This window comes from Cannabis sativa, chromosome 2, assembly GCF_029168945.1.
Source record: "Cannabis sativa cultivar Pink pepper isolate KNU-18-1 chromosome 2, ASM2916894v1, whole genome shotgun sequence".
In the NCBI taxonomy this organism is placed as follows: Eukaryota; Viridiplantae; Streptophyta; class Magnoliopsida; order Rosales; family Cannabaceae; genus Cannabis; species Cannabis sativa.
The window spans coordinates 48,294,190-48,318,283 of NC_083602.1; the positions used below are offsets into that span (position 1 = coordinate 48,294,190).

Sequence of the window (24,094 nt, forward strand, 5' to 3'; positions counted from 1 at the left end):
CAATCTTTGCTAACCAAAGATTTTTCTCGAAAAACGTGTCAAATTTAAACTTTTGTATTAAATATTAAACTTTATAATATAATAAAATATTTACAAGTGCCGGGATCACGTTTTTAAACTTTGTAAAACTAATATTCCAAAATAAATATTTTTCAGGTCGTACAGCGACTAACAAAATACAATCCCCAGATGTCCCGAGACCGAACACTCCAGGTCGCCCCGCTTCAACATGTACAATCTCATCCCAGCTCAGGTTCACTCCTGTTCAGCCTTCGCCTTTCCTTTACCTACACATGAAAGTAGAACTGTGAGTCAACAGACTCAGTAAGAAAAGCATACAACATATCATATAATTTCTGACTTGTACTTAGGCGCCCATACACCTATTTACAACTTAACAGATGAGTACGAACGTTCCATAGTAGGGTATAACAACTATACCACATGCACTACGTACCTCGGTGTACGAGTGTTGGTAGGGTTTGCTCATACCCTGAGTACCCTTGAGTGATATACCACGCACTCCCAGTACCTCACCGTACTTATGCAGGTATCATAGTACTCTCAGATAACATTCACTGTACCAATGCACTCTATACCATAACCGTATAAGTGTTGGTAGTGCAAATAACATTTTAAGCATGCATATACACATAGCATATATATACACTCAGATATTCATGTCACACATTATATACAGTTCTTACTTGTTTTGCGAATTCAAGTGTTCTGGCCGACCTGAACGGAAATGCTCGCGCTAGATGTATGCCCTAATCACATTAATTGTAACACAGATGAGTGACTCGCAAAATCACTTTCCGGGGACTTAAACTTGAAACTAAAAGTTCCCCTATCGATAAATCACATGGAAATACCCTAAATATCTCAAAATTGGGCAAAACTAGGGTTTTGAAAATTCCCCCAACCGGCAGACCGGTCCCAACCAGAAGTCCAAAAACTGGGACACCAACCGGTCGACCGGTTGGTTCAGGTCCCCCAGAACCGGTCGACCGGTTCTGTGCTGGGAACACAAAAACCAACCCCCTTAACTCAATTCAATCCCAAACCTTCCTAAAACTTCCAGGGTACCTATACAATGCATAAACAACAGTTTCCAACTAGAATTTCACAGAACAAACCATCAATACTCATGTTGCCATTAAAGCTCAAAGCTTTGAACTCAAAGCTTAAAGTTGCACCAAACTCAAACCAATCAACAATACTAGCTGCTAGGAACTTAAATTAACTCAAATAAACTATAAAATTCGAACCCTAAGCATAAGGAAACCTAACAGCCCCCAAACCTAGAAATCACCCCTTGAAACTAAGAAAAACTTGAGAAAAACCATAACTAGAGAGTAACTAAGGTTACCTTGGTTAATTCCTCCTTGAATTCTTGCTAAATTCCAGAGAAATGGAAGGAAAAATTTGATCCTTGCCCTAGCTTTGCCCCAACCGAAAGAAAGAAAGAGAGAGTTCAAGAGATAACTCTAATTTCCAATTTTTCTTCTTTTTCTTAATTTCCTCAAATGAAAAGGGTTTTCCCAATTAACTCTTGCTGAAAAAATTACTTGGCTAGGTGTCAATCACCTAGGGCAGCCACCTATCCTCACCAAGGAAAAGACTAAAATGCCCTTTAGACTTAAAACTAGTGTATTTCTAAAGCTAGGGGTAAAATGGTCAAATCCCATAACCCCGCTCAATCCCGATAATTATTTTCTCTAAAATATTTCCCACTAAGAAATAAGGTTCTAAACTTACCCATGTGATCAAACTAGCCATCCATCGCATTTTCCGTTGTCGCCGAGCAAAAATTACAAAAATTACATATTTCACATATAAGCTAAATAATACCCCTAGAGTTTAATAAAATCTCTGGAATTGAGAAATTATAACTCTAATATTTATTTCTAAATATTGGGGTCCACAATAATTAAATTCATAAATAAAAATAAAATGACAGAAATTAGTGGTAATTGCCTTTTCAAATCCAAATTACAAAAGCGGTCATTACATAGACAGAGTTGAATAACTCAGCATAGACCGAACCATTTCCAAAAGAGTGCGATTTCTTCTCTCTGCTACTCCATTTTGTTGTGGAGTTCTAGGAGCAGTATATTGAGATTCAATTCCAAGTTCAATTCAATGATCTTTGAACTGCATTTCCATATACTCTCTACCCCTATCAGTTCGCAAGATCTTTAATGTTTTACCTAATTGGTTTTGAGCCAAAGCATGAAATTTCTGAAACTTTTCAAACGTTTAAGATTTCTTATGCATAAGGTAAATGTGACCCTATCTAGAGTAATTGTCGATGAAAGTGACAAAGTACTCATAACCACCTCTAGCTTTGACATTCAGTGGTCTACAAAGATCTGAATGTACTATGCCTAGTGGTTCTTTGACACGCTCTCCCTTTGTAGGGAAAGAACATTTGGTCATCTTTCCTTCTAGGCAAGACTTGCATACATGCAATTCACCTAAGACGACATTTTTCAATGGACCGTCTTTGGTTAACCTATTGAGTCTATCATAGCCTATGTGACCTAAACGTAAATGCCATAGATATGTTTGATCATCATTATCAATCTTTTGCTTTTTATGGTTTCTAGGTTTAGCTACTTTAAACAGTTCGTTATGTAGGGCAAATGGTTCGTCTGGTCTTAGAACATAAAGCCCCTGTTCCATGGATGCAACACAAATTTGAATGTCATTTCGAGATATGGTAGAAGCGGAACTCGAAAAATCTAATTTGTATTGTTGCAATTGTAAGCATGAAACAGAAATCAAGTTTCTACTGAAATTTGGAATGAATAAGACATTGTCTAATTCTAAAATTCTGTTTTGAAACTTGAGTTTGGATTTTCCTCTAGCTCTAACCGATACCATTTCACCATTACCAAATTTAACTTTCAACTCTCCGGATTTCAAATAATTCCACTTTTCAAGCAATTGCAATGAAAAACTGACATGGTTTGTAGATCAAGAATCATGGATTTATCATTCTCTAAAACACATGATTCAAAAACTAAAGCATCACTGCTTAATCGTTTTTGAATTGTTGTTATTCCTGGTTCAATCTGTTGTGAAGTATAATCTGAGGAAGTCAAATCACTTTCTCTAATCTTCTCAACTGAGCTTGAAGCAGTAGGATTATTGGAGTTATGATCTCTTTGCTCTTCAGATTGAACACTTTCTAGCTTAGCTGCTTTGTAGAATTTCATGTTCATCATGAGCAAGTGTGAAGTATTACTTTGACCAGGAGTCTTATTCACACCTTTAAGTTCATTCCTAAAGGTAATTTCTAGATGAGTGTTGGGATGTGGGTTGTACATTTGGCTCTACAAATATCAATAAACATAAGTAAGCTTTTGGTTCAATAAATTCATACACAAGTTCAGAAAATAACAAGTAATCAAATATATTTGCAAAAATACTAAAAATCTAATACATTTTTATTTTCCAAGGTTTCCAACATACTGAAATATAGTGTCCTGGAAGGCGAGAGTCAAAGATAACATTAGTTGAATAGAGTAGTCAACTCATCTAAAATGGATACCATTTTAGCAACCTTTTATTCGATCAAAATGAGAATCCAACATTGTCCCGGTAGGCGAGAGTCAAGGTTATTCTCAATTTATGAGCTCCCACCATTGTTTCATATTTTGTAAATTTATCTCTAAGTAGTCACCATATGGGAGAGTCTAATAGAGACGAAAACTTACAAAACACTTATCAAATGAGTTCTTACGGTGTTAAATGCTTTCAAAGAATAACCATCCATAAGGGGGACGAAGTCTAGCGTCTCGAGGTTATATTGAAAACATTTAACTATTGTAAGACCAACAATGGAGATCGAATATCTCTTGATTAAAGCTCATTATTTAAAAATAATGTATTTTTAATTAATCATTTATTTTAATCCATATATTTTAATAATGAAAATTAATTAATTTAAAGTCGGTCCAAAATTAATTAAAAATTAATTTTCAACTTTAATTTAATTTTCAATATTTAATTATCGAAATGATTATATAATAAAATATATAAAATTTCGAAAATTATAAAATATAATAAACTAAATATTTTGAAAATATCTAATTTAAGTTGTTCTAGAAAAACTAGAATTCCAACTTAAATGTTTTTTAAAAAAAAATTAATTAAATATCAAATTAAGTTGTAACCACTTAATTTGAAAGATATTCCATTTTAAGTTGATTAAAAAATTTTAACAAATTTTTAACTTAAAAAATATCCTAAGAATCTTCAATAACTAATTCATAGAATTCATCAACTTAATTTTGAAATTCAAATGATATTTAAATTTAAGTTGATTAAAAAAAATTAGTTAGAAATAACTAATTTATAACTTAATAGGAATAGTTAATGAAATAATAAAAATAAGCTTCAGAAAAAATCTAGTTAGTTATAATTCTATACCAATATAAATATATATATATATATATATATAAAGGAAAGCATCAAGGAGTTAAGGTGGCACTCTATAATCTCTTAAATCAATTTTTTCTTTTTTGCTAAAATTTTACATTTTCATCTATTTTATATTCATTTTTATAATGTATAATTAATAACAATAATAATATAAATATAGTTACAACTTTTCACTTATTCAAAACCTATTTACAATTATTACATATTTATCACTAACATAAATAAAAAAAATTAAGTTAAAACTTTTTCACTTCTCTACAAACCTTTCGATTGTTGCATGTTACCCACTATATATATATATATAGATATAAATTTGAAGAAGATATACAATATTAATAGTAAATATAACCACAAAAGTGAAATACAAAGATACATACCTCTATCATTTTTCTTTTATACAATTTAGAGATACATATATAATAAGGTATCATTTCCTTCGCTCTTTTCTTTGTGATGTCTTTCAATGAATTATGTATATATATAATTTATACAATCATATCATAACAACAAAAAATAAAATACAAAACTGCATACATAATAGGTACATTTTTTTTTTGGGATGTCTTTCAATATTGAATTATATTTATAATTTATAAGATTATTCAAATATTCAAAAGTTAATATATATTTCACAATTAATATATATTCTAAAGTTAATATATATATGAATATTAGATTTAAAATTTTATTTATTTAGTGATATATCAGTGATATTATCAATTCTTTCTTATTTTCAATACCACTATTCTTTTTTTTACAAATATGATATGTTATGAATGTCACACTAATTTTATTAGAGTCTTGTTTTTCCTTCTTTTATCTTGCACTTTATTATTATTAATGTTTTATTTTTGTAATTTATATTTTTTGTGTAGACCATTCTTTTTCTTTTTCAATAAAACATAACACAAAAGAAATCTTAATAAATGCATTAATAAGAATATTATAATTATATGTAAATTTAATAAAAAATAGTTAATCTTTATATCCTTAATTTTTACTTTTTCAATATATACAAAATTATTTGTCTAACTATTTTTAAATTAGTATTATAAAACTATCTCTATAATTTTTTTTATACGATCAATGTTATATTTTTTTTGTTAAATATTATTAGTTCACATTTTTCTAGTTCATTCTATTATCATTTATGGATAGTTTTTTTTTTTTTTAATATTAATAATATATTTTTTTTGTTCAGTTATAAAATTATGAATTACCATTTTTTTTTTCGATTCTCTTATTTATTTAATATTTTTTATCATCACTATTAAGTAAATTAATTGTACTCATATTTTTAATTCTCGAAAATTCAAAAGACATGTTGTCATTTAGTGTGTACAATGTATATATAATCATGTCTCTTGATATATTCAAATATTATGAATTAAGTATTTAAATATATTAATATATGCTATGAAATTTTAATTTTGTTGTGTAGACCATTCTTTTTCTTTATCAATAAAATATAATACAAAAGAGAATTTAATAAATGCATTAATAAGAATATTATAATTATATACATAATTTAAAAAATAGTTAATCTTTATATCTTTAATTTTAATTTTTCAATATATTCAAAATTATTTATCTTGCTATTTTTAAATCAATATTATAAAACTATCTCTATAATTTTTGTATACGATCAATGTTATATATTTTTTTTGTTAAATATTTTTAGTTCACATTTTTTTAGGGCTCTTTTCACTTTTGCATTTTTAATCAACTTTTTTTTGCAAAAATACGTTTATATTGAGAACTAACCATAATTAGATTTTATTTTGCACAAATACCTATTTAGGCTTTCATCTCTACCTTCAACCTTCAACGTATATCTTATACTCAACCAGAAAAAGTAAACGAAACAGAGGCCGGAGAAAACCTCCATTAACGCCGATTTCGGAGCTGCGCCGGTCGATCCACCCGCCCCCAAATCATCGCCTATCCTGAAGAAAAAAGAAGAAAACGAAATAGAGCTCCGTTGCAATCATACCGAAGTTGTCGGAGCTTACCTCTCCGATCCGTCCCCAAATCATTGCAATGTGAGTTTCAATAACTCAAATCTCTCCCGTCAAATCCAAAATAAGGTAAGAATTTCAATTACATCTGACTTTTGTTTCCTTGATTTCCCTATGTTTATCTGCAATCTCACTTCTGCAATGTCCATAGACTTCATAAAATATAACATTCATTGTTTTATTTTAAAATGACCACCATCTTAACTATCATAAATCTCAAATCAAAATTCCAAATTAAAAATGGTCTTTGTTAGGATTATTGAAAAATTAATTTGATTTGATTTGAGTCTTTCTTTGGTTTGAATGGGACTGTGATTGTTTGGATTACAATAAAATTGAAAGAATAAACCTGGACAGTTGTAAACCCCGCTTAGTTAATTTGGAAATTATCAGTTAATTGTGATTAATGATGAAATTATTTATAGCTATTTAAATAATTTATTATACTGTTATTTATGTTATTCAGTAGCTTGCATATTTTGCATTTCCGGTGTCCGGTATTTTGGAACTCGGCGTTTGGCTCAGTAGAAATCACAACTTAGTATGTGTAACACCCTAACTACCTTAGGCGTATTACGTGATTTTTAAACGTACTGTGCAGCTCGTTGCTAATCAACGAGGTTTATGGAAAAACGTGATTAATTAAAATTTTGCTTTTTAATTAAACTTATAAACCAAATTACAAAAGACTCGGGATCCCGATTATAAAATCATTTACAAGAAGTTTCAACTGTTTAACTGCTACATCAAAATAAAGTCGTCTAACGACCAGTTACAAAAATTCAGCCTTGCTGTCCCGAGGATCGTACGCTCCAGGCCTAACCGCCCCGACATGTACAATCTCATAAGCTCGCTCACGGTCCATCAGCTATAGCCTTGCCTTTACCTACACATGAACATAAACTGTGAGTCGACAGATTCAGTAAGAAAAGCATAATAATATCATACATAATTCTAACTGCCGTGTCCAACACGATACTGAGTCCCGCTACTGCCATGTCCAACATGGTACTGAGCCACTACTGCCATGTCCAACATGGTACTGAGTTTTGAACGTTCATAGGGACGGTACTATTGACAAGTATCCTCCTGATCGGTCGAACCGGTCATACTCCGGCTGCTGGTCATACTCCAGCCTGTACCGACGGGATAGGTCAATAGTACGGAACCACCAACCAAATGTCAGCCTGATCGGTCGAACCGGTCATACTCCGGCTGCTGGTCATACTCCAGCCTGTACCGACGTGACAGGGTTGGATGGTTCGAAGCCTATATACATAACTAATGTAATCTAGCAGGCTTCCTACATGCACGCTAAACATGTAATCTACATATGCATACTGTTATACTAATCTTACCTGGATTCCGATTTCGGTGTGTGCCGGCCAACCCGACCGGAACCGAAGCCGAGCGCGGACATCGGCTCCTAAACCATAAAAATCACAACGCTATAAGTGACACGCTAAATCACTTTCCGGGGACTAAAACTAGGAACTAAAAGTTTCCCTATCGATAAAAAGCATGGCAATACCCCTAAAAACATAAAAACGAGGAAAACACGGGTTCTGAAATATTCCCCAACCGGTAGACCAGTTGCCCAACCGGAATTCTGGTTCTGGGAAATTCAGGACCCTCATCCGGAATTCCGGATGCACAACCGGAATTCCGGTTCCTCGCAGACAGCAACATCAAATTTTCATAACTTGCACAATTCAACCCCAAATCACCTTAAACTTTCCAGACCTGTTCTATACCTTCCCTAGAACATATCCAAGGCATCAAAACCACCCAGAAACCTCAAACATGAAAAATGCCATTGGAGCTCAAGCTTTGAGTTCTAAACTCAAACTTGAGCAAAAACACCTAAACATGCATTTCACTAGCTTAATTCTACTTAATCAAGCTTATCTAAGCCTCTGAAAAACAATTAAAAACAACAGCAACATCACAGAACAGATTCACAATATTTTCACCAAAAATCACATTTTTGCATAGAAAACTCAAAGCTTTGAACAACACAACTAGCATGCTTCAAACAACTCAAATAACATCAATTAAACATGCTTTAAACCTCAGAAATCAACAACCAAACACAGCAATAATAACAGCCACAAAAGCATGCATTTTACTCATCTTTTCACCATTTTTCTCAAGAAAACAAAAGAGGAAAATTAAGAAACACCTACCACAAACAAGAGTTCCAAAGTGATGATGAATCTAGCTAGAAATTGATGGAAAACCCAGCCCTTTGAATCCCATGCACCAGCCGAAAATAGAGAGAGAATGAGAGAAAATTCTCTTTTTCAAAGTTTTTCTAATTTTTTACTAATTGTGAAATGAGAGAAAAATAAAAGAATAAAGCCACTTAAACTATTTTATTTCAGCCACTAAAATAAACAAATAACATTTATTTTTCAAATAAAAAATTCACTAAAAGACAAAAAGTCATTGGGGCAAAAAGACCATTTTGCCCCTCCATTCTAAAATCACATAAGAGTCACCAAAGGGGTATTTTTGGGAAATTCTAAATTCCCGGCCATTCCCGACATTCCCAATGTCTAAAACCCGTCCCCAAACTACTAACATACTAAGTTGTGATTTCTACTGAGCCAAACGCCGAGTTCCAAAATACCGGGCACCGGAAATGCAAAATATGAAAAACTACTGATAACATAATCATGCATTTCTGAATTCCATAAATAACAGTATTAAATTATTTAAATAGCTATAAATAATTTCATAATTAAACATAAACAACTGCTAATTTCCAAATTAACTAAGCGGGCTTTACAATGTTAGTAGTTTGGGGACGAGTTTTAGACATTGGGAATGTCGGGAATGGCCGGGAATTTAGAATTTCCCAAAAATACCCCTTTAGTATGATTTATGTGGTTTTATGGTGGAGGGGCAAAATGGTCTTTTTGCCCCATTAGTGTTTTGTCTTATGTGAGCTTATTAAATGAAAATTAAATGTTTATTTTTAGTTTTAGTTGGCTGAAATAAAATATTAGAAGTGGCCTTGATTTTATTGATTCTTTTTACAAAAAATGCTAAGTGTAGAAAATAGAAAATTTTGAAAAGAACTCTCCATTTCTCTCTTGATTTTCGGCTGAAACTTTGGGCAGCAAGGAGCTGATTTCTCCATTGATTTTTACTTGTTAATCCACCTCCTCTTAAGGTCCATTGCAAGCTAGGTTGGTTCTTGTCTCTCCTTCTTTAATTTCTTGAGTTTTGATGAAAAAGTTGAGTAATGCATGTTAATTTGAAGTTCTTGCTGCTGTGATTTGTTGTTGTTTTCTAAAGTTTAATCTTGCTATTTTTTAAGTAATTTAGAACTAGTGTATGCATGATGGTTACTTGGAATCAAGTTTTGGGAGTTTTTAGTTCTAGAGCATGAATTTTGAAAATATATGTTGAATCTGTAAATTACTTGCTGTGGTTGATTATTTTCATTTTCAGAGGTTTAGTTATGCATATTTATGTAGGGTTGATCTAGCTTGATTGCATGTTAGTGGATTCTAACCAAGTTTGAGTTTTGGAACTCAAAGCTTGGTCTTTAATGGTGTTTTGTGATTCTGTGAGTTCTGGGTGATTTTGTTGCCTTTGAATGGTTATTTGGGGCATATAGAACAGGTCTGGAAGATCTTGCATGATTTGGGTTAGAATTGATCGAGTTATGAATTTTTGAAAAATTCCTGCGAGGAACCGGAATTCCGGTTGTGCAACCGGAATTCCGGATGGGTGTCCAAGAATTCCCGTAACCGAAATTCCGGCTGGGCAACCTGCCTCACCTATTGGGGAATTTTCAGAAACCCTAGTTTTCCTCGTTTTTATGTTTTTAGGGGTATTGCCATGCTTTTTATCGATAGGGAAACTTTTAGTTCCTAGTTTTAGTCCCCGGGAAGTGATTTAGCGTGTCACTTATAGCGTTGTGATTTTTATGGTTTAGGAGCCAGTAATCCGCCGCTCAGCTTCAGTTCCAGTCAGGTTGACCGGCACACCTGAAATCGAATCCGTGTAAGATTAGTATAATAGTATGCATATGTAGATTACATGTTTAGCGTGCATGTAGGAAGCCTGCTAGATTACATTAGTTATGTATATAGGCTTCGAACCATCCAACCCTGTCACGTCGGTACAGGCTGGAGTATGACCAGCAGCCGGAGTATGACCAGTTCGACCGATCAGGCTGACACTTGGTTGGTGGTTCCGTGCTATTGACGTATCCCGTCGGTACAGGCTGTAGTATGACCAGCAGCCGGAGTATGAACGGTTCGACCGATCAGGAGGATATAGTAACACGTCGGTACAGGCTGGAGTATGACCAGCAGCCGGAGTATGACCGGTTCGACCGATCAGGTTGTTACGTGTCAATAGTACCGTCCCTATGAACGTTCAGAACTCAGTACCATGTTGGACATGGCAAGAAGGGGCTCACCACCATGTTGGACATGGCAATAGCGGGACTCAGTATCGTGTTGGACACGGCAGTTAGAATTATGTATGATATTATTATGCTTTTCTTACTGAGTCTGTCGACTCACAGTTTAGGTTTATGTGTAGGTAAAGACAAGGCTATAGCTGATGGACCGTGAGCGAGCTTATGAGATTGTACATGTCGGGGCGGTTAGGCCTAGAGCGTACGATCCTCGGGACAGCAAGGCTGAATTTTTGTAATTGGTCGTTAGACGACTTTATTTTATGTAACAGTTAAAACTTTTGTAAATGATTTTATAAATCGGGATCCCGAGCCTTTTGTAATATTATTTTACAAGTTTAATCAAAAAGCAAAATTTTAATTAATCACGTTTTTCCATAAACCTCGTTGATTAGCAACGAGCTGCACAGTACGTTTAAAAATCACGTAATACGCCTAAGGTAGTTAGGGTGTTACAATTTGGTATCAGAGCCGCCAGGTTGTCTTCCGAAGATCGTCACGACATGTACAATCATCATCAGCAGTTAGCTCGGTTCACGGTTCAGTAAGCCTTTATTGCTTTAGTAGTTTATTTTATTCAGTTATGAAAAAGAAAAGCCTGTTAGGAAGCATGTTAGTAGCCTGATAGTGGAATAGGCGCATGTTTCATTTTTAATTTCCAAATTAAGCGGCATTAGTAAGCTCTCCTTGAATACGACCTGATATGCCAACTCTTGGTTTCTCGCAGTGCGGTTCAATCTGGGATGGACGCCAGCGACTACCAGAGTCGTGGCAACTCCGCAGGTCGAATCAAGGTCGTGAGCTCGCCCCACCTCGCTAGGGGCCGAGGTAGAGGTCCCCGAGGCAGGGCTCGTGGCCGGGGTGATGAGAACCCGCCACATGCCGCCCAGCTCCCCCAGCCCGATCGTGGAGCCCCAACCGGGAGTTACGGTTTGCGGAGATGCAAGCCCGGATCGAAGAACAAGACCTCGAGATTCGTAGGCCGAGACAGCAGGTGCTCCCGCAGCCTCGTGCCCGTAGTTCCAAAGTGGGCACCCGCCCCCGCCGCCCAGGCCGAGATAGTGGTGGCGGCCCATAGATTGGAACCATTGTATGAGCGGTTCCGGAAGCAAGCACCTCCGGTATTCCTGGGAGGTCCGGATGTAATGAAAGCCGAGCAATGGCTGACGGTGATCACCAAGATACTGAATTTCATGGGTGTCACCGGTAACGACAGAGTGGTGTGCGCCACGTTTCGGCCCAGTGAGGACGCCCGGTATGGTGGGACATGGTGTCTCGCATCCATGACGTCACCACCATGACCTGGGAAAGGTTCCAGGAACTCTTTAACGCACAGTATTACAATGAGGCGGTCAGAAGCGCCAAGAGGAAAACGTTCGTTCACCTGACCCAGCGGGAGAACATGAGCGTCACTGAGTATACTACCTCGCCTTGATCGGTTGGCGAGGTTAGCCTCGGGAATTGTGCCGACCGATTTCAGCAAGAAGGAGAAGTATCTGGACGGGTTGAATCCCAAGATCAGGCATGACCTGATGATCACCACCGACGACAGCACCACCTATGCTCAGATGGTGGAGAAGGCACTGCGAGCTGAGGGCGCAGTGGGGTGTATGTCAGAATCAGCCAGTACTCCGGTGAGTGGCGGAGCTCCTACCCCTCCTGCATCAGGCTATAGCAGGGGGAGTAGTGGTTCGGCCATTGACCAGAGGAAGAGGGCACCCACCGCTTCCGGTGGCTCGAGTCGAACAAGAGGTTCCGGGGAACCTGCACGTAGGAGTCGCCTGTGGGGTACTGAGACCCGCTTCTCCTATCCCGAGTGCCCTAGCTGCAAGAGGCACCATTGGGGTGAGTGCAAAGGTCGTGATGCTTTCATTGTGGCATGCCCGAAACTTCAAGAGGGAATGTCCCCGGCTCCGACCGCAGGCACCGCGAGCTCCACGATACCCACTCCAGCCAGGTGTTCGCTATCACGCAGCCGATGCGGATGCCACCCCATCGGTTGTCACAGTCGGCCTTTCTATTAACAACTCGCTATATTCAAAGCGTCGTTTGATTCTGGGGCTACACATTCTTATGTGGCGGCCAGAGTCTTTAGTAAATTGGGTAGACCCTATGATAGATATGAATCAGGGTTTGGAACCCTGTTACCTGGCGGAGAATTGGTTATCTCCAATAGGTGGATTAGGTCTATGCCGATCAGGATAGATGGTAGAGAGTTAAGCGCTGATCTGATAGAGATGAGTTTAGTCGAATTCGATATTATTTTAGGAATGGATTTCCTATCTAAATATTCGGCGAGCATTGATTGTAAAAGGAAGATGGTGGTCTTCCAACCGGAAAGTGAAGAACCGTTTGTATTTGTGGGTTCGCCCCGTGATCTCGGATCCCGGTGATCTCGGCTATGTCAGCGAGAGAATTGTTGCACGGCGGGTGCTTAGGGTTTCTGGCCGTGGTGGTGGACACCACTCGGCCAGACACCATTCGGCCAGAGGACATCAGAGTGGTTCGGGAATTTTTGGACGTTTTTCCCGAAGAACTTCCAGGGTTACCACCTCAGCGGGAGATTGATTTCGTGATTGACTTGGCACCAGGGGTGGAACCGGTTTCCAAAGCCCCGTATAGGATGGCTCCAGCTGAACTTAAGGAATTAAAGATTCAGCTCCAAGGGTTGCTTGACATAGGGTTCATTCGGCCCAGTGTGTCACCCTGGGGAGCCCCGATTTTGTTCGTCAAGAAGAAGGATGGATCTATGAGGATGTGCATCGACTACAGGGAGTTGAACAAGCTGACGGTGAAGAATAAATACCCATTACCTAGGATCGATGACTTGTTCGATCGGCCTTCGGGGAAGACGGTCTTTTCTAAGATTGATCTCCGTTCGGGTTATCATCAGTTGAGAATCCGAGAGGAGGATATTCCAAAGACGGCTTTCCGCACTAGGTATGGACACTACGAGTTTCTGGTTATGTCATTCGGACTAACCAATGCTCCTGCAGCATTCATGGACCTGATGAATAGAGTATTCAAGGATTTCCTCGATATCTGTGTGATTGTGTTTATCGACGACATCCTCGTGTACTCTCAATCAGAAGAGGAGCATGAGTTACATCTTCAGATGGTACTGCAACGACTTCGAGAACATAAGCTTTACGCCAAGTTCAAGAAATGTGAGTTCTGGTTGTCTCAGGTGTCCTTCCTAGGGCACATTGTGAGTAAAGATGGGATCAAGGTGGATCCCGGGAAGATTGAATCCGTCAGGGATTGGCCGAGACCGAAGACAATGACAGAGATCAGAAGCTTCTTGGGATTAGCTGGGTACTACCGTAGGTTCGTGGAGGGGTTCTCCAAAATTTCAATGCCCCTAACCGAGCTTACAAAGAAGAATCAGCGATTTATCTGGTCAGATAAATGTGAAGCTAGCTTTCGTGAGCCGAAGCAGTAGATTGATTATCGCTTCTCCGTACTAGCTTTGCCTTCGGACAAGGAGAAGTTCGTAGTTTACTGTGACGCATCCAAACAGGTTTGGGGTGTGTATTGATGCAAGCCGACCGGTTATCGCTTATGCCTCCCGTCGCTAAAGGATTATGAACAGTGATACCCGACTCATGATTTAGAATTGGCCGCAGTGGTTTTTGCACTGAAGATTTGGCGGCATTACCTTTACGGGGAGAAGTGTGAGATCTATACCGACCATAAAAGTCTCAAGTATTTCTTTACTCAGAAAGATTTGAACATGAGACAAAGGCGTTGGTTGGAATTAGTGAAGGATTACGATTGTGAGATCCTCTATCATCCCGGAAAAGCCAATGTAGTGGCCGATGCCCTGAGCAGAAAGGGTCCCGGGCAAGTAGCTAATATGATTAAGATCTCACCTCAGCTAACAGAGGATATGGTTAGATCCAGCATTGAGTTTGTGGTAGGTCAGCTTCACAACTTGACGCTGCAATCTGATCTATTGGAAAGAATAAAAGTCGCTCAGATGACAGATCCGGAGTTAGTGAAGATCCGAGATGAGGTATTGGCCGGTCAAGCCAAAGACTTTTCAAAGGTCGTATAAAGGGGATGCTTTTGTATAAAGCCAGGGTTTGTGTTCCGAACAGTGTGGAACTTAGGAATGAGATCTTTGAGGAGGCTCATTCTACCCCGTATTCTCTGCATCCCGGCACCACCAAGATGTACCAAGATTTGAAACCGTACTTCTGGTGGAGCGGTATGAAGAAGAATTTGGTAGAATTCGTATCGAGATGCCTCACTTGTCAGCAGATTAAGGCTGAACATCAGAGACCAGCAGGGTTGTTGCAGCCTCTAACCCTACCAGAATGGAAATGGGAGGATATTACGATGGATTTTGTGGTCGGGTTACCTAGGACCACGGGTTTGTTTGATTCCATCTGGGTAGTGGTGGACCGATTTACGAAATCTGCTCACTTTCTGCCGGTTAGAACAACATTTTCAGTGGATCAGTTGGCAGAACTGTACGTCAGAGAGATAGTAAGACTTCACGGGGTACCGAAGTCTATAGTTTCGGACAGGGATCCGAAATTCACCTCCAAATTTTGGCAAAGTTTGCAACGGGCAATGGGTACGAAGCTGAAATTCAGTACAGCATTTCATCCTCAGACAGATGGTCAGTCCGAAAGGACAATTCAGATATTGGAGGATATGTTGAGAGCCTGTATTATGGACTTTGAAGGCTCATGGAGTAAGTATCTACCGTTGATAGAATTCTCTTACAACAACAGTTATCAGAGTACGATAGGGATGGCTCCCTATGAACTGTTGTACGGTAGGAAATGTAGATCCCCTATCCACTGGGATGAGACAGGGGAGAGGAAATACTTAGGTCCTGAGTCAGTACAGCGGACCAATGAGGCAATAGAGAAGATAAAAGCTAGAATGCTTGCCTCACAGAGCAGACAGAAGAGTTACGCAGATCCGAAACGCAGAGATGTTGAGTTCCGAGTAGGGGACCATGTGTTTTTACAAGTATCTCCGATGAAGGGGATTAAACGTTTCGGGAAAAGAGGCAAGTTATGCCCTAGATTTACAGGACCTTTCGAGATTCTCGAGAAGATAGGTCAAGTGGCATATCGGTTAGCATTGCCTCCAATTTTATCAGCAGCTCACAATGTATTCCATGTCTCAATGTTGAGAAAATACGTTTCGTACCCCTCTCATATACTCAAGCATGAGAGTCTTCACTTCTACCAGATATGACTTATGAGGAACAACAAGGCAAGATCCCGGATAGAAAGGATAAAGTCCTTCGGAATAAGACCATAGCTTTGGTCAAGGTTCTCTGGAGAAACAGTAAGGTGGAAGAAGCCACCTGGGAGCTAGAGACAGATATGAGAGCTCAATATCAGGGGACGAAATCCTTTTAAGGGGGGGATAGTTGTAAAGCCCGCTTAGTTAATTTGGAAATTATCAGTTAATTGTGATTAATGATGAAATTATTTATAGCTATTTAAATAATTTATTATACTGTTATTCATGTTATTCAGTAGCTTGCATATTTTGCATTTCCGGTGTCCGATATTTTGGAACTCGGCGTTTGGCTCAGTAGAAATCACAACTTAGTATGTTAGTAGTTTGGGGACGGGTTTTAGACATTGGGAATGTCGGGAATGGCCGGGAATTTAGAATTTCCCAAAAATACCCCTTTAGTATGATTTATGTGGTTTTATGGTGGAGGGGCAAAATGGTCTTTTTGCCCCATTAGTGTTTTGTCTTATGTGAGCTTATTAAATGAAAATTAAATGTTTATTTTTAGTTTTAGTTGGCTGAAATGAAATATTAGAAGTGGCCTTGATTTTATTGATTCTTTTTACAAAAAATGCTAAGTGTAGAAAATAGAAAATTTTGAAAAGAACTCTCCATTTCTCTCTCTATTTTCGGCTGAAACTTTGGGCAGCAAGGAGCTGATTTCTCCATTGATTTTTACTTGTTAATCCACCTCCTCTTAAGGTCCATTGCAAGCTAGATTGGTTCTTGTCTCTCCTTCTTTAATTTCTTGAGTTTTGATGAAAAAGTTGAGTAATGCATGTTAATTTGAAGTTCTTGCTGCTGTGATTTGTTGTTGTTTTCTAAAGTTTAATCTTGCTATTTTTTAAGTAATTTAGAGCTAGTGTATGCATGATGGTTACTTGGAATCAAGTTTTGGGAGTTTTTAGTTCTAGAGCATGAATTTTGAAAATATATGTTGAATCTGTAAATTACTTGCTGTGGTTGATTATTTTCATTTTCAGAGGTTTAGTTATGCATATTTATGTAGGGTTGATCTAGCTTGATTGCATGTTAGTGGATTCTAACCAAGTTTGAGTTTTGGAACTCAAAGCTTGGTCTTTAATGGTGTTTTGTGATTCTCTGAGTTCTGGGTGATTTTGTTGCCTTTGAATGGTTATTTGGGGCATATAGAACAGGTCTGGAAGATCTTGCATGATTTGGGTTAGAATTGATCGAGTTATGAATTTTTGAAAAATTCCTGCGAGGAACCGGAATTCCGGTTGTGCAACCGGAATTCCGGATGGGTGTCCAGTAATTCCCAGAATCGGAATTCCGGTTGGGCAACCGGTCTACCGGTTGGGGAATTTTCAGAAACCCTAGTTTTCCTCGTTTTTATGTTTTTAGGGGTATTGCCATGCTTTTTATCGATAGGGAAACTTTTAGTTCCTAGTTTTAGTCCCCGGGAAGTGATTTAGCGTGTCACTTATAGCGTTGTGATTTTTATGGTTTAGGAGCCGCAATCCGCCGTCGGCTTCGGCCCAGTCAGGTTGACCAAGACACCCGAAATCTAATCCAGTAAGATTAGTATAACGGTATGCATATGTAGATTACATGTTTAGCGTGCATGTAGGAAGCCCGCTAGATTACATTAGTTATGTATATAGGCTTCGAACCATCCAACCCCGTCACGTCTGGTGACAGCTGGAGTATGACCAAGAAATGAGTATGACCGGCTCGACCGATCAGTCGACACTTGGTTGGTGGTTCCGTGCTATTGACGTATCCCGTCTGTGACAGCCGTAGTATGACCACAGCCGGAGTATGACCGGCTCGACCGATCAGGAGGATATAGTAACACGTCGGTACAGGCTGGAGTATGACCAGCAGCCGGAGTATGACCGGTTCGACCGATCAGGTTGTTACGTGTCAATAGTACCATCCCTATGAACGTTCAGAACTCAGTACCATGTTGGACATGGCAGTAGTGGCTCAGTACCATGTTGGACATGGTAGTAGCGGGACTCAGTATCGTGTTGGACACGACAGTTAGAATTATGTATGATATTATTATGCTTTTCTTACTGAGTCTGTCGACTCACAGTTTACGTTTATGTGTAGGTAAAGGCAAGGCTATAGCTGATGGACCGTGAGCGAGCTTATGAGATTGTACATGTCGGGGCGGTTAGGCCTGGAGCGTACGATCCTCGGGACAGCAAGGCTGAATTTTTGTAACTGGTCGTTAGACGACTTTATTTTATGTAACAGTTAAAACTTTTGTAAATGATTTTATAAATCGGGATCCCGAGCCTTTTGTAATATTATTTTACAAGTTTAATCAAAAAGCAAAATTTTAATTAATCACGTTTTTCCATAAACCTCGTTGATTAGCAACGAGCTGCACAGTACGTTTAAAAATCACGTAATACGCCTAAGGTAGTTAGGGTGTTACAACAATAATTGGGAGAGAGTCTTTATAGTAATGGGGATGTTTACGAAGGTGAGTATTAAAAGGGTAAATAGCTCCTGAATTGCTTGGTTGTTTTTCTTTTTCAGTCATAACATTTCTTTTCAGCTACTACCATTGGAAAAACTTTTGTTCTTGGATCTTGAAAACCTAAGGTAATCCTAATATTTTTCCCTATTTTTTATTCAATTATCACAGCTGGTTTAACATTTCTGTTATATTGTATCTCCAAATCCTCCTGCTATGTTCAGATCCTTTAAGGAATTTCCTTTGTTATGTGCTTCTCTAGTTTCATCATCAACTAACCCTTTTGGAACCTTAATTTATAGTATATGTAATTAATAATTAGTATTACTATTGAAATTAAATAAATACATATCATGTCAAAATTATATTATTCAACTACTCGGATAGATTAATTTGTCCACGTGTTTTCTACTGACATGTTTAGGAAGTTAGTAATTGCATCTTAAAGTTAGTTTTTTTTTTGTACATGTTTTCTTGTGTTAGTCTGAGTACTATATATAGAAGCCTATAATTAACCACTATTCATTTTTGTACTGAACTTAAAAATGTAATATGAGAGAGTTGGAGGAGTGTTAAAGAGTGTATTCTCTGTATTTGATTACTTACTTTAGTTGCATGACATGATTACTTTCCTATACACACCATATATACCCAAAAACAAAGGAAAAATGCTCTTTGATGATACAATCTTATTGAAAGCAAAAAAAGAAAAATGATAGTTATTATCCTTTTGATTCAATCATATACAGTTATAGTAGTGCAATATCAGAATTACCATACAAGATACAACATGGTGAATCTAGTTGAGCTTACTTTCTGTTTTCTGTATCTTCTGATGTTACGTATAGTTTTATTGCATCATTAATATAAATGAATTGAGATGGTTGATTTGCTTAAGTTTCTTCATTGTTTATCTCTTGTGATTGGTTCTGCTATTGGAATTACTAAATGTGTGTTCAAATATCTACTTTGTTTGGCTTGTTGGGAATTTGGGAATGGCCTTGCTACCAAAGCAAAGAGCTCCAACAGATTGCGGAGTTACTCTTGTTCCATGGCTGCCTTCATTTTCAATAGGTATGAATCTTTTTATCATTGGGTATTTAGAATATGTTGTGTATTGAAGGTTTTTCATTTGTTGGGTGCTATGTTTATTTGTTATTCTCAATGACTACAGTTGTTGCTTTGAGATATGTTTTTGTATTGTATAAGTTGTCTTCAAACTAATTATGTTTTGTATTATTTTTTGGGTGCTATATATTTAGCTCACTGTAGTTATGGTTTGAGAACAATAATTTACTAAGTTTCATGTTATAACTCTTAAGCTATATTATGGGGTCATGAATATAAATTGTCTGCCTACCCTCCTTTGGCTAATGGTATTGGTTTATGGTATGTAAGCTATTTTTTTAAATGGAAATAAGACAATGCCATCAATATATTTTTCTTGCTATAGCTTTACTCAGTGTGAAGTTACAAAAGAAGACTGAAAAAGAGCAAAAATCTTGTCCAATTTCAACTGTTGGACTTCACTATGGTACATACTAATATTGATTTCTTCCATTTGCTAAAAAATTCAAATATTAAACAAATAAAATGTTGACTACATAATTTCTCATTATATTTCTGATTTTTTTTATGAGCAAAAAAGTACATCAATTTTTTATTGTAATATTAACATACTATCTTTTCTGGATGCAGGATATGGATAAAATTTTCATTGTAATCCAACATAGTGGTCATTGGGATGAAAATCAAAATTACATCAACTTTCAAGTTCGCGGAATGGTCATTCCCAATAATTGCAACTACAACACCTTGGTTGGAATGATATGTAATGAGCTGAAGATAGATCTTGGATCAACAACTCTAAAAATAAAGTACCAAGGAAAAGACAACTACCCTCCATTCCACATAGAAGATGACCTCCAATTTTACTTCTACAAGGAGTTGAAGAAAAAAGATTCAGATTTTACAAAGTACCCGTTGTGCCTTACAATGGAGAATAACCATATTGAGTCGACTGTTTTTCCAACAAGAAGTACATCAACAGAGATTAACCATATTGAGCTGACTTTTTTTTCAACCAGAAGTACATCAACTTATAACGAATTGGGTATAGAATTGGGACAAGCTGAAGAAGGAACATCAAATTCAGATGAAGAAGCAACTGTTGACATGGATGCAGATGAGAGTGAAAATTATATCTCCAATGCAAGGTTGGTTGCCAAGCAAATAATAGAAATGGGAAATGAAGCAAACAACGATGCAGAAGAGATTAAAATAGACGAAGATTCAGTAATCAACAACAAAAACCATCAAGAAATAGCTCCGTCTCAGATTTACAAAGATAAAGAGACCTTGAAGACTGTGTTGAGCCACTATGCAATTAGAAAACATTTTTCAGTACCGCGTGAAAAAATCTTGCAAAAGACAGTTCCTAGCGGAGTGCTTTGACAAAAATTGCAGCTGGAAGTTAAGGGCATCAAGGAATGGAAACACAATGCAATTTATAATTATGACTTTTGAGGACAATCATAGCTGCGATATGAAGATAAGATTGAAAGATCAACGTCAAGCAACCTCAACCATCATTCCAGACATGATCAAGTACAAATTCACAAACATCAAGACTAAAACCACGGTTGCAGATGTTATAAATGAGTTGAAAATTCGTGGATTGAGAGTCAAATACAGCAAAGCTTGGAGATCAATACAGAAGGAAAAAGAAAAAGAGGAAATGTAATTAAGTCTTACTCTGAGATAGCCAAGTATCTTTACTTGTTGCATCATACAAATCCAGACTCTTTTGTGGAGCTCAAAACAGAGGAAGATGGCTTTTTATTCCTTTTTGTAGCATTGAATGCTTCAAGAAAAGGATGGTTGCATTGTATTCCTGTGGTGATAGTTGATGTGACATTCTTAAAGTCTACATATGGAGTTATATACTGCTGGTTGCAGCGACTCAAGATGCGGAAGGTCATATTTTCCCGCTAGCTTTTAGTGTGGTTGATTCAGAGAACGATAATTCTTAGGAGTGGTTCTTTGAAAAGTTTAGGGAGTGTTATGGTTCAAGAGAAGACATGGTCATTATCTCTGACCGTCACGAAAGCATAAAAAAGGCAACCATCAAAGTGTACCCAGAAGTACTTCATGGAGCTTGCACCTTTCACCTACTAAAGAACATTAAAAGCAAATTAAGAAAAGCTCAAAAACTGTCTCAGATACATTCTTCGCAGTGGCAAAGGCATACACTGTTGAAGGCTTCGAGCGCCACATGGGAAAACTAGATAAGATTGACAAGAGGTTGAGACCCTACTTGCAAGAAATCGGGTATGAAAAATGGGCTCAAGCTCACTCTCAAAATAATAGATACTCGAACATGGCATCCAACCTCGCAGAATCTTTGAATTCTTTGATTGTTGCAGTAAGGGAGCTACCAATCTGCACTATGGTAGAATGTTTAAGAAGTTTGGTGCAAGAATGGAGCTGTAAAAATCGAAACATAGCTCAAGCAATTCCCACAAGGCTGACAAGCAAACATGAAGAAATCTTAAATGATAACTACAAATACTCATTGAAGATGACGGTATGATTCTCAACTTTAAATTATACCTAACTTGACTATAAATTCTAATATTAGTACTTTCAAATATTAGGTGCACCCGACAAATGATGTTTTGTTCGAAGTTCGTGATGGATGCAAAAAAGCAATAGTTGATCTAAGCTCGAGAACTTGTACATGAAAACGGTATATAACGCAACCTATATATATAATTTGATCCTTATATATTGTCCTTAGCTTTGTTCTATAGATGCAAACGGTACATGCTAATTGCTAAACTTGCAAAATCAATATGAGATTTCATTGTTATAGATGTGGTTAATTATTTGGGTTAGAATTGTTGCTGTAAAATCAGATTGTAAAAAAAAAGATATATGTACAAGGGAAATCAGATTGTAACCAGATAGTTGTTGTTAGTTATTACGGGATGTTAGATAGAAAGTTCCTCCCAAACATAAATTTAAATGAAATTGCTAGTGCAGCTGATTAGGAATTGTAAAGGGAAATCATGGAATCTTGTGCTATATTGTTGGCTTTGAATGCTAGATTTTTCTTTTGTGGAATTTCATTGTGAAGTTGTAGTTTATAAGGTTTAAAATCATCATACGTAGCAGTAGCAGTACACTACCTGCTACTACATTCTCTTCTTTTTCTCCAAACTCATTATTCATTGGCAGCTGCTAAAAACTTCATTGAATGCGTGTCAATAAATTCTGAGCTATCAGTTCCAGTGGTCACAACACTTTTCACACCAAACACAATGTCATTCACTTCTGTGCTTAGATCCACACCAACTAATCTCAGATTCGTAGAGCCCCCAGTTCCAAAACCTCAGATCATCTTTACACCACTCCATGATTCTCATGTCCAAGTAGCTGTGATTTGCTCAAAACAGCTAGGCTTCCATTTCAGACTTCTGAAAAGGGATATCCTAGGATTGGTCTAGCTTAGGTGATTTATTGTTAAGTTTAAAAGAATAATTATCTTATTTCCCTGATGAAAATTTGTATGATAGAGTTAAGGGCCATAATATGGTCGTCCATCATTTAGGAAAATTTTCTTAGGGGTTAGAGATAATGGGTTGATATTAATAAATAGAGTTGTTAGATGCAAATAAAGATTGAAAATTTATTTGAAAGATGATTGTAACAAATGGAGCTGCAAAATTATGTTTACTTGCTATCTTGATTTCAAATCAATATTGACAAAAGGTATACATTATTCATTAACAGGTTCCAAATAGATCAACTTCCTTGTGGCCATGCAATAGCTGTTCTAAAAGATATGAATAAAGATGCATATGAATATTGCTCATCATATTACACAAAGGAGGCCATGCTTGCAACTTATGGATAAATTGTATACCCTATTCCTAATGAAGACACATGGGAGGTACCCGAATATGTTAAATCATGGGAAGTTCAGCATCCAAAAGAAAAAAGTAAGAGTGGGAAGACCAAAGAAAAGAAGAAGCAAACCTTTATGGCAGAAAAACAAAAAATGAACAAAGCAAATCAAATGCGGAAAATGTAATCAACCTGGACATAACAAAAAGACTTGCAGAAATTTGGAAAACTAGCAAAACTTGATTATTGCTTGATTAAGCAAAATTGCACATCATTTAGTTTGGCTGAAAAAGTTAGTATAGTATACAAATATTATTTGATGATTTACAAACATAGATTTGATTTTGATTTTGTTGCTTTACAAACATATATTAGAATTGATTTTGTTGCTTTACAAACATAGATTTGGATTGATTTGATAGATTACTTTTACTCAATTGCAATGAGGTTGCAAATCTCATTTATTCAGGAGGAGCTATCTACTATTTAAAGTACCACTTCATCAATGACTTTTTTTTTTCTTTTACTTTTGAATATTGATTGTTGCATAACAAATAATAT

General features: G+C 37.0%; 1 long non-coding RNA gene across 2 annotated transcripts; it reads left to right on the forward strand.

Moving 5' to 3' along the window:
* The first annotated feature begins 6,188 nt into the window (after positions 1–6,188).
* On the forward strand, positions 6,189–23,839 carry LOC133034974 (uncharacterized). Of its 2 annotated transcripts, none has more exons than XR_009686265.1 (7): positions 6,189–6,539; positions 18,688–18,753; positions 19,639–19,699; positions 20,079–20,159; positions 20,324–22,211; positions 22,282–22,373; positions 23,420–23,839. It is a non-coding gene; the product is annotated as an uncharacterized LOC133034974 (long non-coding RNA). The 2 variants fall into 2 exon arrangements; XR_009686266.1 differs by having other exon boundaries at positions 20,359–22,211.
* Positions 23,840–24,094: the final 255 nt, after the last annotated feature.